General features: G+C 41.1%; 1 protein-coding gene across 1 annotated transcript in view; it reads right to left on the minus strand.

Annotated features, from left to right (window-relative positions):
• The window catches only part of LOC122765206 (collagen alpha-1(IV) chain-like), a 37,003-nt gene that overhangs the window by 19,433 nt on the left and 3,351 nt on the right, over positions 1 to 14,219 (minus strand). The gene's annotated exons all lie outside the window — the stretch shown is intronic.

Consider the following 14,219-nt stretch of genomic DNA (forward strand, 5'->3'; position numbering starts at 1 on the left):
TATATGGATGAGATTCCTCAACACTGTAAATCACAACAGTGAGCAGCCAGACTCCTGCCGTGTTTTCACGCAAGCCTTACTGATGCGTCCCACAGACGAGTGTTTATAAATCACAATAAGAGTGATGTGGGTTGAATGAAAGGATGATTCACAAGTTCATGCTGCTCTGGAGTCAGTAGCATCTTCCACCTCTATTAAGTGTTAACGTTTTGGCCACTTTGAGGCAACAAGGGGGGGGGAAAGTGGAATGTAACATTCATACAAATGTTTGTGCATAATTGCCTAAGAATAATTGGGTTTTCAGCCCTCTCATATTATCATATCTACTTCGGCCATGTTTCTACATGTGTGGAGCCTTTACAGGACCTAAAATATATTCTGCCCCCCTCCCTTCTCTCTCAACACTGGCTCTAGAGATAACCTTTGGGTTTTGACATTTAGGACCACTGCAGTTTCTCTTCCATACTTGGAAAGGAAGAGTGAGGTGAGGATAATTACACATGATTACAATTCATAACCAAGCCTTTAAAGTGACATGATGAAATGTGCTTGGGAACGTTTATTTATACAAATATACAGCAACATCATAATTAATGTGGGATTATGTTTTAGGCCACCTGGTTAATTAGAGTCCAGTGATCACTCTCCTGTTCAAGAACCATCTCATCATCTCTTGCTAATGTAGCATACAGGAGGTTTAGTTTGCCATAAAAGTAAAACAATTAAAGCTTTGTTTGTTTTGCTCATGTTATTATTCTGTTTGGTCTTCAAGAACAGAAATGAAACTATATGATACTAAGAAACACATAGAGAACCGTGTGAAGCTGACTTAATCAGCACTGTGTGAAGTCATTTGACAAAGGTTAACAGTTTTGGACTTAAAAATACACAATGGAACAAAAAAAAGAAAAGAAAAAACCCCTGAAATGTTTGATCCATTTATAACACCAGTTTCAACTTCAAACAAGTTTTAATTCTGTTGATCGAATATTGTTGAAAACAAAGAAAGGCTTTATTTTGTGTAATCATATTGAGCCATGACACGAGATCATTGATTAACACTGAAGCACTATATGGAGGCAGAACAACATCACTGCAGCTGGTTTCACCCTTCAGTCCCCTTCCACCCCCTCCACCCGCTTCCTCTCCTCTGAGGTCTCCAGAGGATGGAGCCTGGGAACTGGCCTCAGTTGCCTTGGCTCTCTCTTTCATTGCTCCGCTCCTCGTCTTCCCTCCATCTTCCAGCTGTTGCTATAGTCACGTGTAAGGCGTCCAGCCAACGCGCTGTCAGGGCTCTGGACGAGCTTGCACAGAGAACGCATAGCTATGCTGACCACAAATATTTCCCTCTGCCTGCCTCTCATTCTCTCTCACACACACATCAAATAACTGACTCCATCACAGTTCTTCACAATCCCTTCCAAACCTGATTTCTCACACACAGGTCATGCTACGGGTTCTACAACTCCGTATCCTGTCCAAACGTAGTCCATGTTTAATGCGATCCTCTACAACAAACTGACCTGATAACTGGCTCAATATGTGGCCCTAAAACCATGGGAAACTATGGGAAACAGACTCCACTTCCCACACCCTTTCCCTGTGCACTTGTTCTCCCCTAGTTCCACTGTACAGCACATGTGTGGCCTGCTACACTCTGGTTATTTCCCATTTCTTCTTCTCTCTTCTCTATTCTGGTTAATTGGGGGGTTTTTCCCCCACTTCGTCCCAGGAAAACTTTAGGAGCACCTGTTTCAGATCAGATTAGTGTCACAAGATTCTGAGAAGGACATATGTGTGTTTGATTCATGCAAACCTGCAGGCTCACAGCATTTGGATTAAAGGATTGCTGTGATTGTCTTCTGGCGTGGCAGTAAGGGAGTTGTGGAGGTGTTTGCAGATTGTCAGCACCACTAAAATATATCACAGCTGCTCCTGATAAAGTATTATTATAGTATACTTTATAGTCATTCACCTTTAAGTCAACTTAACCAAGCTTACTGTACATTCCTGCATGCTGGCGAGCATGCAGCCACACAAAAAAAAACAACCAGATGAAAAAAAGCCCCTCTCCTGCTGGATCTCCAAACAAAGCGGCGTAATCTGCAGGTGCATCAAAGCAGCACTCGTTTGATTTCTCTTCGTTTGTTTTCATCCAACGTCCGTTATGCATTGCCACAAACCCAAACACCAGATCGGAGCGATGGTACAAAACCCCCACTGTCATGTGCACAAAAAGCACATCTTGCTAATGGGTCTTGTAGCCATGGAATGGATGAAGGCCTGATATGGTATCTGGGCTTTGCAGGAAAGAGGCATCTCACCTTATCATAAAGATCCCCAGGGATATAGTATGATGAGGGCCAACACTGTCCTACTATACCATAAACCATAGTCTTTATAGACCTACAGCATAGGCCCAAGACCAAAACTATAAAGGACCACCACCACCTGAATCTGGATCGTTGCACGGAAATTTTACCCGTTCATAGCCATAAGCACTACACATGTCAATGTTTTTTTCCTAAAGATCTCTGCAATCTTTCCTACAAATGCATAGATATGTTTGAAATATCTCACAATTGGACATTTAATGGATTCTTTCTTGGGACATACAACACCTTCCCATAGTTTCAGGAGAATCAATTCAGTAGATTTTGATTTTTTAATCCGTGAGGTACGGGAGGTAACACATCTAGACAGTGGTTAAACATAACAAAGAAAATGTAATAACGTAGAGATTTATCCCACTGTATTTTCCAGTTTGTACCCTAACACCGGCTCTGATATTGATCATGGCTCTGAGATGTCCTGATACAGCATATCCACCCCTCACACTGTCCTGACTTGAACTGAACAGGGTTAATGTGATCAGCAACACCTGTGCTTTTCCTGCAAAAATCTATTTCAACGTGAAAGCAGTATTTCACTGTCATACTCAGTGGAAAAATGGACACAGTATAATCAGTACAGGAGGTTTACTTTGACTTTTGATATTACAAAAACAATTCTTTAAATAGACATCTGTCTGCGTATGCACCTCTGTGGTACAAACTACCAGCTCAGTACAGGGTGTGCACTAGTGGGATTTTGCTGGATCCAGACGGTGAGAAAATAAATAGATGAGGATGATGTTACTTTGGCCAAACAGCCTGATCGTCCACAGAGCAAACACTGAGCAAGAACCTCAAGACTCTATCTGATGAGTGTTAATGTCCACTGTGTGGGTATACAGTGGACGGTGAGTCACTGAGCTCTGGAGAACCTGTATCAGAGCCAGAAAACCACTCCAGTGGACAGTCTCACACAGTCCTGATTAATGTTTATGAGGCAGGATGCTGAAAAATCAATATGGTGAATGCATTTGTTACAGTTACTGTGCGCTGTGCAGAACACCACCTTATCATCATCATTACTTTGTGTACTGGTGTGTTTGTCATTGTTTACGGAGGCTGGGCTGGCAGGAAAACACAAAATACCAGCAAAAGAAGAAGAGGAGGAGGTGGGTGTAACCACCAAAACGTGAGCGCGGTGCACAGCGGCACGTTCACAGGCTCTCCTCATACTACAGACTGATATAGTGTCTGAGCGCTGTGTTGTGTTAGAGGTTTCTGGGGTTACATCAGTCCAAGCCCCATCCCGAGGGCCTGATGTTTAAACAACACTTGCCTGATATGTCTGACATCGCTAGACACATACGTCCGGCCGTGAGTTTCAAGAATTCCAGAGGAAGCAATGAGTCACATTTGCACTCAACACTTCAGGCTATAAGAGAAGCTGCTCAAGAGATCACACTAAAACAAATATGTTTAATGTAAACAGAGTATAAGTGTATAGAGACATGTTATATCATTGGATTCTCAGAAGAGCTACAGCGACAGCAGCACCATCATGGCATGGAATAAACTTTACACTGTGTGATTCCAACAATATTTAAACTTAATGAAATGAACCACCTCAGTGTGTATAACAAAAATAACTTAAATACAACACTCATAATACACTAATCTCTTAGACAGCAAACAAGTCAGTTTCAATCATATCGCAGAATCTCAGCAGATGCACTCTAACCATTTGTCAACATTCAAATTGCATGGGTCGTTAAAGGTCCAGAATTTAATATCTAAGTATGTTTGTATAAATGTATAACTGCTGTAAACAAAATAGCAGTTCTGATCTTGTAGCCAAATAATAAGCCTTTTAAATATATATATAGTACACATTGCATTACAGACACTGCCACCTTGAGCCGAAGTGTTGAAGCTTACTTCAACTATGCAAAGAAGAATAACTTTTTTTTTTATCTAATCACACAATCTTCTTCAGATGCCAGAAATGAATTGAAAATGTATAAATCCATAACAATTGAGCAGGGAGATTGTATTGAAAGCTAGAAAACAGCTGCTGAATGAACTTTGACAGGAAACTGCTTTTTCCAAGGTAAAAACAAGAACCCTCCACCTGTGCAAGGACTACTGTATTCTGCAGAAGTTGTTTGCTTTCGATCAGTACTTGAACTGTACTAATAGTGAAATCTCAGTTGCTTCATTCAGGGCTTGATAACTTTTCCACAACTAATCAATACAGTGCCCGATCTTTACCATACATAATACATTTGCTTTCCTAGCGTCGCTGTTCTCATCAAACATCCTCTCACGGACTTTGCGGCATCGTAAATTCATTTTGTGCAACGGGTAAACAATGACGAGAAGGAAAACATTGATTTGCGCAACTTCAGCTTTTGTACAGCCAGAGATTTTCCCAGGCTATGGGGGTTCACTTTCATTGCAGCCAGTGAGGTTTATTATAGAAGAGTTATTCAGTTTGTCCCTCAGCTTTCTGTGACTGCATGACTCACTGCCCCTGTTCTTCTTGCCAAAGTGGGCAAATCCACTCCTCATGCAGTGCGGCCGACCTCAGCAAGTGCACTTCAGTGTCTCCTTCTAGATCCCATTTTTTCTTGTCTTGCATGAAGCATCCAGCTGCATAGATTTGAACCACGAGATTCATGGGTAACAGTACAGATTATTACCACACGGGGGCAGAAATGTTCCAATTGCTGTTACACTCTATGCAGACTGTACATTTACAACTGTTGTAGGTGCTTTTGCTTGCTTTTCTCTTTATGTTTAGGGGAATGAAGATCACACAAACATCTGGCCAATGTCATCTACAGACTTTTCTTTACAACGACATCACATTCCTGCCACAGCCTCCCATTACTGCTAAAATAGCTCATAAATCCCTTGGGTATGTGTGGGAGGATTTGATGTTTCACATCCTTCTTCATATTTTTTTACACATGTATATTTATTTTCAGTACAGCACAAATGAAGAGAAGCAGATAAAAGTCCAGTGTTATCAGACAAACATCATAGGAACCAGTCATCAATTTGCAATTATTGTCAAATTCCTGTCTGGATTTGATTAAAAGAATTCCCTTCCCTTTAAATACACACTAAATACACCCTAACAACCGGGAATCGCGTAAAGCAGACACAACACTCAACCTGAAAGCTAACTAAGTACAAAGTCAGCAGCCAATTAGTCATCACAGAAACAATCTGGAAGCTGAAGTAAAAAAAAAAAGAAAAAGAAAGGGACAGAACCATTAAAGTAAATCACATCTGCTTGTTGTAACGTCTTGTTTGTTGACTTCAGGAAAACAAAACACAAGGTTTTGAGGTTAAAAACTATGGAAAATCTTCCATATGATTTCATATACAGCCATTGAGAATTCCCTCCAGTGGATCTTTTCAGCAGTGTGAGAGTGGAGGGGGAGTCTTCCTTCCACAAGGATATGGAGCGGGAAAACAGACATCTCTACTTTGTATCTTTACGTCTTGACTCAACAAAACATCTGTAGTGCTATACCAAACTTTACCTCAGTTACCCCCTCATACAGTAGTGTAAACTTTAGTAAACACACTGACTGACAGTGGAAGAGGTTTTCATTATGTTTCCCAACCATTAGAAATTAAATGGTAAATGTGTAAATTTCATTTATTGTGAACTTAAACTGAATGGGAAAACCTGACCAATGCTGTTTTAACATCCACGAGAAAACTGTAACCACATTGTTTCATTGTGAGCCACAAAGCAGTGGAGATACTACATCTAAATGGCCCCTTAGTGGATTTTTGCTGCCTGGATTTCTCATTATGGGTCTGCACCAGCTAAAAAAAACAAAACATTATTTCTGTACATAACTGTACAAGCTACAAATGCATATTGTACCTCCTAATAGGTACTGACATTTTGTTCTGTGTCAGCTGTTTAACATCTGGATTCCTTTGTAGGCTGAGTGAGTCCCACTGAAATGACAAGGGTGATGCACCTTACATGCCTTTGTGCCCGTTTAAAGTCAAGCTCATTTCCCACACAATTTCACGGCCCCAACATCACGAGCCATCAAACAAGATCCTGCGCCCGCTACAGTCAATTTACCACAGTGGCATGTAGATGTTTAACCTGTGTTTAAGTCACTCCACACAGAGCACAGATCATGGCTTCCATATGGAGTCAATCAGGGCACCTTTACTCTATCAATGTCACAATGATCTCACTTGGCAGTGGGGCTCATTAGGCGCAGTAAATGAGACAATAATGAGTCACATCGCACTGCAATGCAACGACTTGTAATGATGGAGCAACAGCATGAACACGGGCTGACGTGCACGGAATAGAAAACACACACCTACACATGTAGAGATCAGTCCGTGTCTCTGTGCTGTTGACTCACTGTAGCTCTTCAGTGAAGGTGCTACTGACCTCAACCATACACTAATCAGAGAGATAGAAAGGTGGAAGTGAAAAGCCAATTTTATTTAGAATGTGTGGGATTGAACTGTGCCGCTCTGACATTCCTGGCCTTCTCTGGCACTGAGAGGCTGAGACGGAAGAATAGAAGTGGAGGAGGAAGATTTTCTGACTGACTGCCTTACTTGGAAGACAAGGCCCCTGGTGCTCCTTGCTCTGTAAACAAGCGTGAGCTGCGTGTCTGTGTGAGGTTGAGCTGCACATGGAGAAACTGGGACAGCACGATGTGAGACAGCACAGACACATTATGTACCAAGATAAGCAAAATCATGTCACACACAAATCAATATTTCAAAACTGTACAAGCTTGTTGAGTAATGTTTAAAAAATAATTTAAGATGTGCACTGTATGCATTCATCCATCGTCTACTGCTTTAACGTCCTATGCCAACATATGGAGACAGACAGTCATTCACTCACACAGTCACACCTAATTTAGAGAACACACACATACACACAGGGTTGCATGCAAACTCCCCACATAAAGGCCCAGATGTGCACTGTACTGTATGTCCCACTGAAATTAGTATACAAATAAAACTTTGCCTACTGTGCTCTATCATGTTTATTCCCACTAAAGGCAAAGTTCAATGTTGAGACAACTGGCTGTTTCATCCTGTTTTCAGTTTTTGTTTCAAATAAACATGAGTTGGTATCGGTCTTCTGGATTAGCCTTTGGCAAGAGAGCAACTAAACAATCTCCAGAGAACTCCAATGCCAAATTCAAAGGCCAACACCTTGAGATGTATACTGTGTACATTCTACAATAACACATACATGGGAATGTTTGCTGTTTCCTTTATATGAGGAGTCCTGTAGCGCTTATTTGTTGAGACCAACATGATGTAAAACATGTTGTGCTCTAGCTGCAGGCAGCAGGTATTTGCTTACAAAAATAAAATAAATTCAGGGCTCACATAATCCAAAGCAGATGAAGCTCACACACCAAACCACACACACAAAAACACATTGTGAAATCACAACGTTTGATGAATCTTGAAGTCACATCATTGTATACTTTTTTCCCATAGTAAGAAAACAGCATGTTCACAAAACAAAACAAAAAAAAACATTGTCGACTTATCAATGTCGTGCAAGTCTAGACTGGGATCAAACATGAGCCTGCAGTCATTCTGCTGTGAATCCAAACATAGCAAACCACTGGGGCTGCACGGGTTGTTGAACATGTCACCAGAAATGCAACATGAAGCAGTAACACTGTACAGCCAGCCTTGTTGACAGTCCACTGAGGAGATCTCACATGCAAAATTAACTACAGGACTGGGAAAACTGTTTTTAGGCAGTTTCTCAGACCAGCTGCTGGGCTGGCACAGTGTTACTACAATAAAACCCGGGAACTGGTGGTGGGATAAATCCAGATGGTGGAAGTGACTAAAGAAGCCCACAAATCGCTCACTGTAACCGCCATGTTGAGGAAACACGAGGTGTGAACAATATCATCAGTTTAAAAATGATCAAACTGAAGTCAAAGAGCCCAAAATTCAACTATTTCAATGCTTATCACGATCAAACACAACTCACTCAGATTCATTTGGGAAAATTCCACACTAATTTCATGCATCTAGGTGATCCTATATAATACTCCTTTCTTGGATTACTAAAGTCTGTGACCCCCTTTTATCAGCTACCTCATCTGCATCCCTCCCTGACCGGTCACATGACGCTAACAGGCTCATCCTGTTGACCTGTGACCTGTGGTCAGGTCATTAGAGGGGATTTAGACATTCAAAGAGAGCTTTCAAAGTAGGGGTCATCTTAATAACTCAGCTCTTCCTCCACATTTGTGTGAGTGGATAAAAGGTTAGCTTGTTAACAAATTGAGCCAGACTCCGACTAATCTCTTCATCTTTGAAGGGACACATGTAGTGTTGAGGATAAAACACAATGGCACGGTTTATCCCACTAATATAGGAGAACTAAAATCTGTCAGAGTGATGCAAAAAAAAAAAAAAAACATTCCTCATCAACCTGTACAAGTACCACAAAATAAAAACAGACAGTAAAATAGAGCACCGGGCTATATACATATGATCTGTGAATAAATGTAGTATTCAGGAACCATGAGGGAGAAGCGAGACAAAGCAGCAGCTACTAAGTCAAGAGGTTTATTTTCTCTGAGAATCAGCCAGTTCGGTTCACGTGAGTGGCTGCACAACCGCAAGTGCTTCAACTGTGACTGTCGCTCCTGTGTGAATATGTGGCACTGTGCAACAGGATGTGAGATTTAGGAAGCCATTCTTTCTGTAAGAAGGAAGGCCTCTTCCTTGGCTTTTATGCTTATACAAAGACAAGAAGGGGTTGGGTCGGCCTCCCGTCTCTCTCAAGAGTGCTCTGGTATCTGGGAAAACGTCAGCACGTGAAGACAAGGAATGACCCCTCTGAGCAAGTACTGCACCGACCAAACCATTCCATCCTGAAATATTCTCACGCAAGCTGATGTGTTACCCATTTTTGCAATGAAAAAAAGAAAGTGTTAAGTTTCACACTTTAACAAATTAACTTTTAAGTCTTTCTCACTGTGTCTAAACATGCAAACATTATATGGAACTAGAGCTGCAACTAACGATTATTTTCATAATCGATTATTCAATCTGTCGATTATTTTCTCGATGAATCGTTTGGTCCATAAAATATCAGAAAACCTTAAAAAATTTTGATCAGTGTTTGTCAAACCTGGACATCATGATGTTCTCAAATGTCTTGTTTTGTCCACAAACCAAAATGTATTTGTTATCCAGAGCAAAGAAATGAAGAAAATGTTCATATTTAAGAAGCTTAGACAATCAGAAATCTTGTTTTAATCATGAAAAAAGCTTCAAACCTTGTTGATTAATTTAGTAATCGATTAATAAACGATTCATCGATTAATCGTTTAAGCTCTATATGGAACCACATGGAATATGAGTAAATCATTCACATAGAGAAGCACGACCATCACTTTAATGTGAGGTTACATGGTGCATCCATCTGGGAGTATGCATATCCTTTTTAAACAAAGGCTTTTTAAAGTATGCATGATGGATACGATAATGTTGTTTTTTCAAATTATGAATTTCCTAATGTGAGCTTATTATCAAAACCACAGATGCAATAAGTTTATGGCCTATTAGAAAAAATAGAGGTACTACAAGAGGAAGGAAATTCCATGGATCAGAAAAAGACAACCTTTGGCCCAGCACTTTGCTTCCAAGTCTGCAACAAACGTATGGATAATTGGGCCCTTTAGCCCCATTATCGGACTATATACTTGAGCTGATTGCTATCTAATAGACAGAGCTGCTCTCTATTGTTCTCCTGTTTCCTTATCAGGCCTTATCTCCAACACTACCATTACATCACTGTCGAACGCATGGAGAGACTGTAACTTACAGATTTCACCGCCCTGAAGCTTTAGAGATGCCGAATACTGACAACAGATATGCTAAAAATGTCTTTATCTACCACTAGACTCAGCTGTGCAACGCAAGATTTCCCCTTTCTCCTTGTGTGAATTGTGTCACAAGGCCAGCTTAGCTTCCTACTCAAAGTTATCTGATCAAGCTTTTTTTTCTGGGATACTTCAGTGAAACAACAGCTACACAAATGAACAATTCTCATTGTCCGGCACGGCTGTCATGCAACAGCAGCATGTAAAGAGCAGCACAGGAGAAGATGAATTAAGCATCTGTTCTTCCAAGAAAAAGGCTCAAGACTCTAGGTATGGCTATACTGGCGCTCTCAGGTCCTGTGAATTACAGTGGGATCGGACTCACAATCTGCTATTTCTATCAGTCCTCCTACTCTTTTAATTAAGTGCAAAACAGTGGAGAACTCACCCTGTCTAGAGAATTAAAGAGTAACTCTAGCTCAGTTAACTTGGGTAGAGCGTGCAAAAGTAAGTGGGTTCTACAGTGAGAGGTCGAGGGCACAGTCAGAGTTAAAAACCAGATTACGACACTGGGGACATCACTGGCATGTTCACCTGGCAGAAAAAAAAACCCCATCTCAGTACTTGAGATGTTTGGGGCGTATATGAAGCATGTGACTGTCTACACTGTTATATAAGTGTATCATTTTTTCCAGTCGCCACAATCATATGTTGCACTTTCTACAAACCAAATTTACGCATGAGCTTATGTTTCTGAACCAAAATGACTTCTCTTATTTTGCCTACAGACATTCATATCAACACAATAGTGTTTTGTCCACATGTGGTGCTGCTGCTGACAGAAATGATGTGATCATTTCCTGGTTATGACTGTGACTATGGTTTAGGCACAAAAAGCACCTGGTTAGGGAAATTTAACATTTCCTCCATTCTTTACAATGGAAGAAGGAAGCACTGCATGGCTGCTCTTTCTCAAGGCAGGTAGAAAAAACTTAAAACTAATTCCCAGAGGTTCTGTTGGATGTTGAATACCTAAAGGAAAATGCTTCACTGATTTGCACATGAAATATCGTCCTTCCCAACCTCAGTTTCCCCTAAGTCGAGAAATATCTTCATTCTTTTTTTTTGTTACGTGCCCACCAGTGACACTTGGTCTGAGGCTTGAAACTGCAACGCTAATTCCACACTTTTAGACCCACTCGTAGGGGGATGGGACCTCATTCCCAGAAGGTGGGAAACAGTGTCCGCCATCTTTGCTAACAGTTGCACTACCTGGACCAAGTGTCACTAACAAAGGAAAGAATGAAGATATTTCTCAACTCAGGGGAAACTGAGGTTGGGAAGCACAATTTGTCAAAAATACTACCCCTATTCTAGTAATACAAAGCTAAATGCAAATTGGTGATATATTGCTTTAAGACAGCTGCTTAGGTACTCTGATTTTAGATGCAAGCATATGGTCAAACAACACTTATCTTCATTGGGGGATCCCAATGTTTTGGTCTTGAACTGTGTCCACTGCAAAAAACAACCTTCAATGATTGGTCTTGTACTGGTCTCTAACTGCTGCCTGCTGCAAACGTTACCCATTATGTTACATCCTACCTCCTACTCTTCTACCTCAAATCCTTGAGAACTACATCACTTTAAAGATGCTCATATGACATTTAATAAACTAAAACATCAAATTAAGTTTTTCCTCTACAGAATGTACAAATGCAATATTTCCCAGGGTTTAGAGAAAAGTAAAATAGCAACAGTTTCCTGTGAGACCAGGCTGAATCATCAAGGTTCAATCTGACATCGGTGAATCGATCAGTTGCCCACACAACACACAAACCTGCTTTCTCTCCTCAATCATTTCATCTACACTCTAAAAAAGAGAAATAAATATGTGTCAGAGAGGAATTTGTTGGTGGAATGTCTTGCTGGAATGTGTCATAAATGTGTTCTCAAATGAAGAAAAATCCAAACCTCGAATGTAGTCTTAGTTTTAAAGCGTCAATTTGCTGCTTCCATCCTAAACTTGTCCTGACCCAAGGAACCACATTTGTTATGGGGAACTAATGTTGGAGCCACGTAAACCAGACCTGATTGGCAATGTGAGTGGTGATGAGAGTTTGCAGGTCAACTATAAAGAGAAAATCGCAGTGGCAATGTAGTCCTCAAAGTGGATGTTGAGGTCCACCTGCACTGTGAACCTGTAAACTTTGTTTTAACGAGCTCACTATAATGGAGGGATGGATTCAAACACAATAATCCACGGACAATAACTGTTTACTGTTTTGATTACAGGGGCAACAATGAAGCGGAGGTATTTCACAGAAAGAAAATGATTCTGATCAACTTTTTTTCATTTTGGGTGCTAAAATATATTCTTAAAAGGCATTAATGCAAAGTCTCAAAAAAGCCATCAACCATTATCAGTCAATGGGAACAAACACAAGAATTTAAAAAAGAAAAGAAAAGAAAAAGATGACGACCTTGTGGTCAACACAAACCTTCACTGTTTCTAGATGATTTCAAACAGCAGTTTGTTTTAACTTCCATTTGTGAGCTCACATCTGTACACAGACAAACCCAGAAATGATCTGAGGTAACACAAAGTAACTCTTGACCTCAAATATAATGAGAGGGAGTTGAATGAAATGAAACCCTTACAATCTATGGGAACTCTGACTAAACTTTTTTTTAATGGTGAACCTGTCATTTGTATATGAAGCACAGCAAGATAGAAGCTTCAAAAACCGCAAATGAGAACAGCTGAAGAAGAAGCCAGCCAAAACTCCACTCTTCACATGGCTCAGTACCAACAAACACAGAAAGTTGTTATCTAAAGACACCTTCATCACAGTCTTGATTATCCTCCTTGGCAGAAGTGGGTGGAAGCAATGGTCCAGGACCAGAGAGTGAGACTAAAAGATTGGTTATGGGGTATCATCTCTGGCTCCGACACACATTACCCAACTTCTGAAGTTCCCAACATCATCACTTCCCTCCGTCACAGCCTCCGTCTCCATCACTCTCCACCACCCACCTCCTTGTGAGACAGACGTATCCATTACACCATCTCTGCCCAGACCTCAAATGACATTTATGACTCACCAATTTCACAGTTAAATGGCTAAATCGCACTTTCACCATAACAATACACCTCGGGGAAGTAACCGATCCTGAGGATAACAGTCAAGCTAATTTCAGGGTAATTGGGACGAAAATATTACCGTGGGACAAAAGAAGTGTAACAGAAAAAAGGTAAAAATACAGCTGCGACAAATCTGAATAAAGAGCCTTCTTGGTGTTTGAATCACAGAAAATTGCTTAAAAGATCCAGAAATGGTCAGTCTTACCAATTTGAATCTTTTTTACCATATTGTGCCGATGCACACACATGCAAAAAGCAAGGGATACCTGCCACCCTACTTGAGTATCATGGTCACAGAAGAATTATCGCTGATGCCTGTCAAAATACAGAGACACAAACACAGTCATTTCTCTTCCAAATGTAGGCATTTTTACAATGCTGGGGACAGAGGTCAGGCAGGCTGGGTCTTCCCAGGGTGCATTACTTGGTTGGTGGCCCATCACTGTGACGGAGTGACAGAGTCAGCTGTTGTCTCTGTGGGAGGTGTTAGGGAGGAGGTCAGTCCTCAGGATTAGGCCTAGACCAAACAACAGGCAGCAGCCTTGTCTGCACTTTGGCCAGCAACACCAACAGAGTCTTGATCATAATTCACAGCTTTCATCGACAATGCACACACATTCCTCAGAGCATTTGAGGGATTACCAGCTCTCTATTGCTTTTCCCATAATCTGAGTGGTGCTCATCCTCCCTGGGGTTCACCCTGTCCTGGAACATGATGGCCAACCAGTAGTAGGAACCTGGATCTTTCCCACCAACAACTGCATTTCCCAATGCCTCCATCCAACATCCCACACACAAGTTCTCACTCAAGGCATCTGCTAATCTGCTCTTCCTCCTCCTCCTCCTCCTCCTCCTCTAGGAATTACT

The sequence above is a fragment of the Solea senegalensis genome, linkage group LG2, assembly GCF_019176455.1.
Source record: "Solea senegalensis isolate Sse05_10M linkage group LG2, IFAPA_SoseM_1, whole genome shotgun sequence".
Classification (NCBI taxonomy): domain Eukaryota; kingdom Metazoa; phylum Chordata; class Actinopteri; order Pleuronectiformes; family Soleidae; genus Solea; species Solea senegalensis.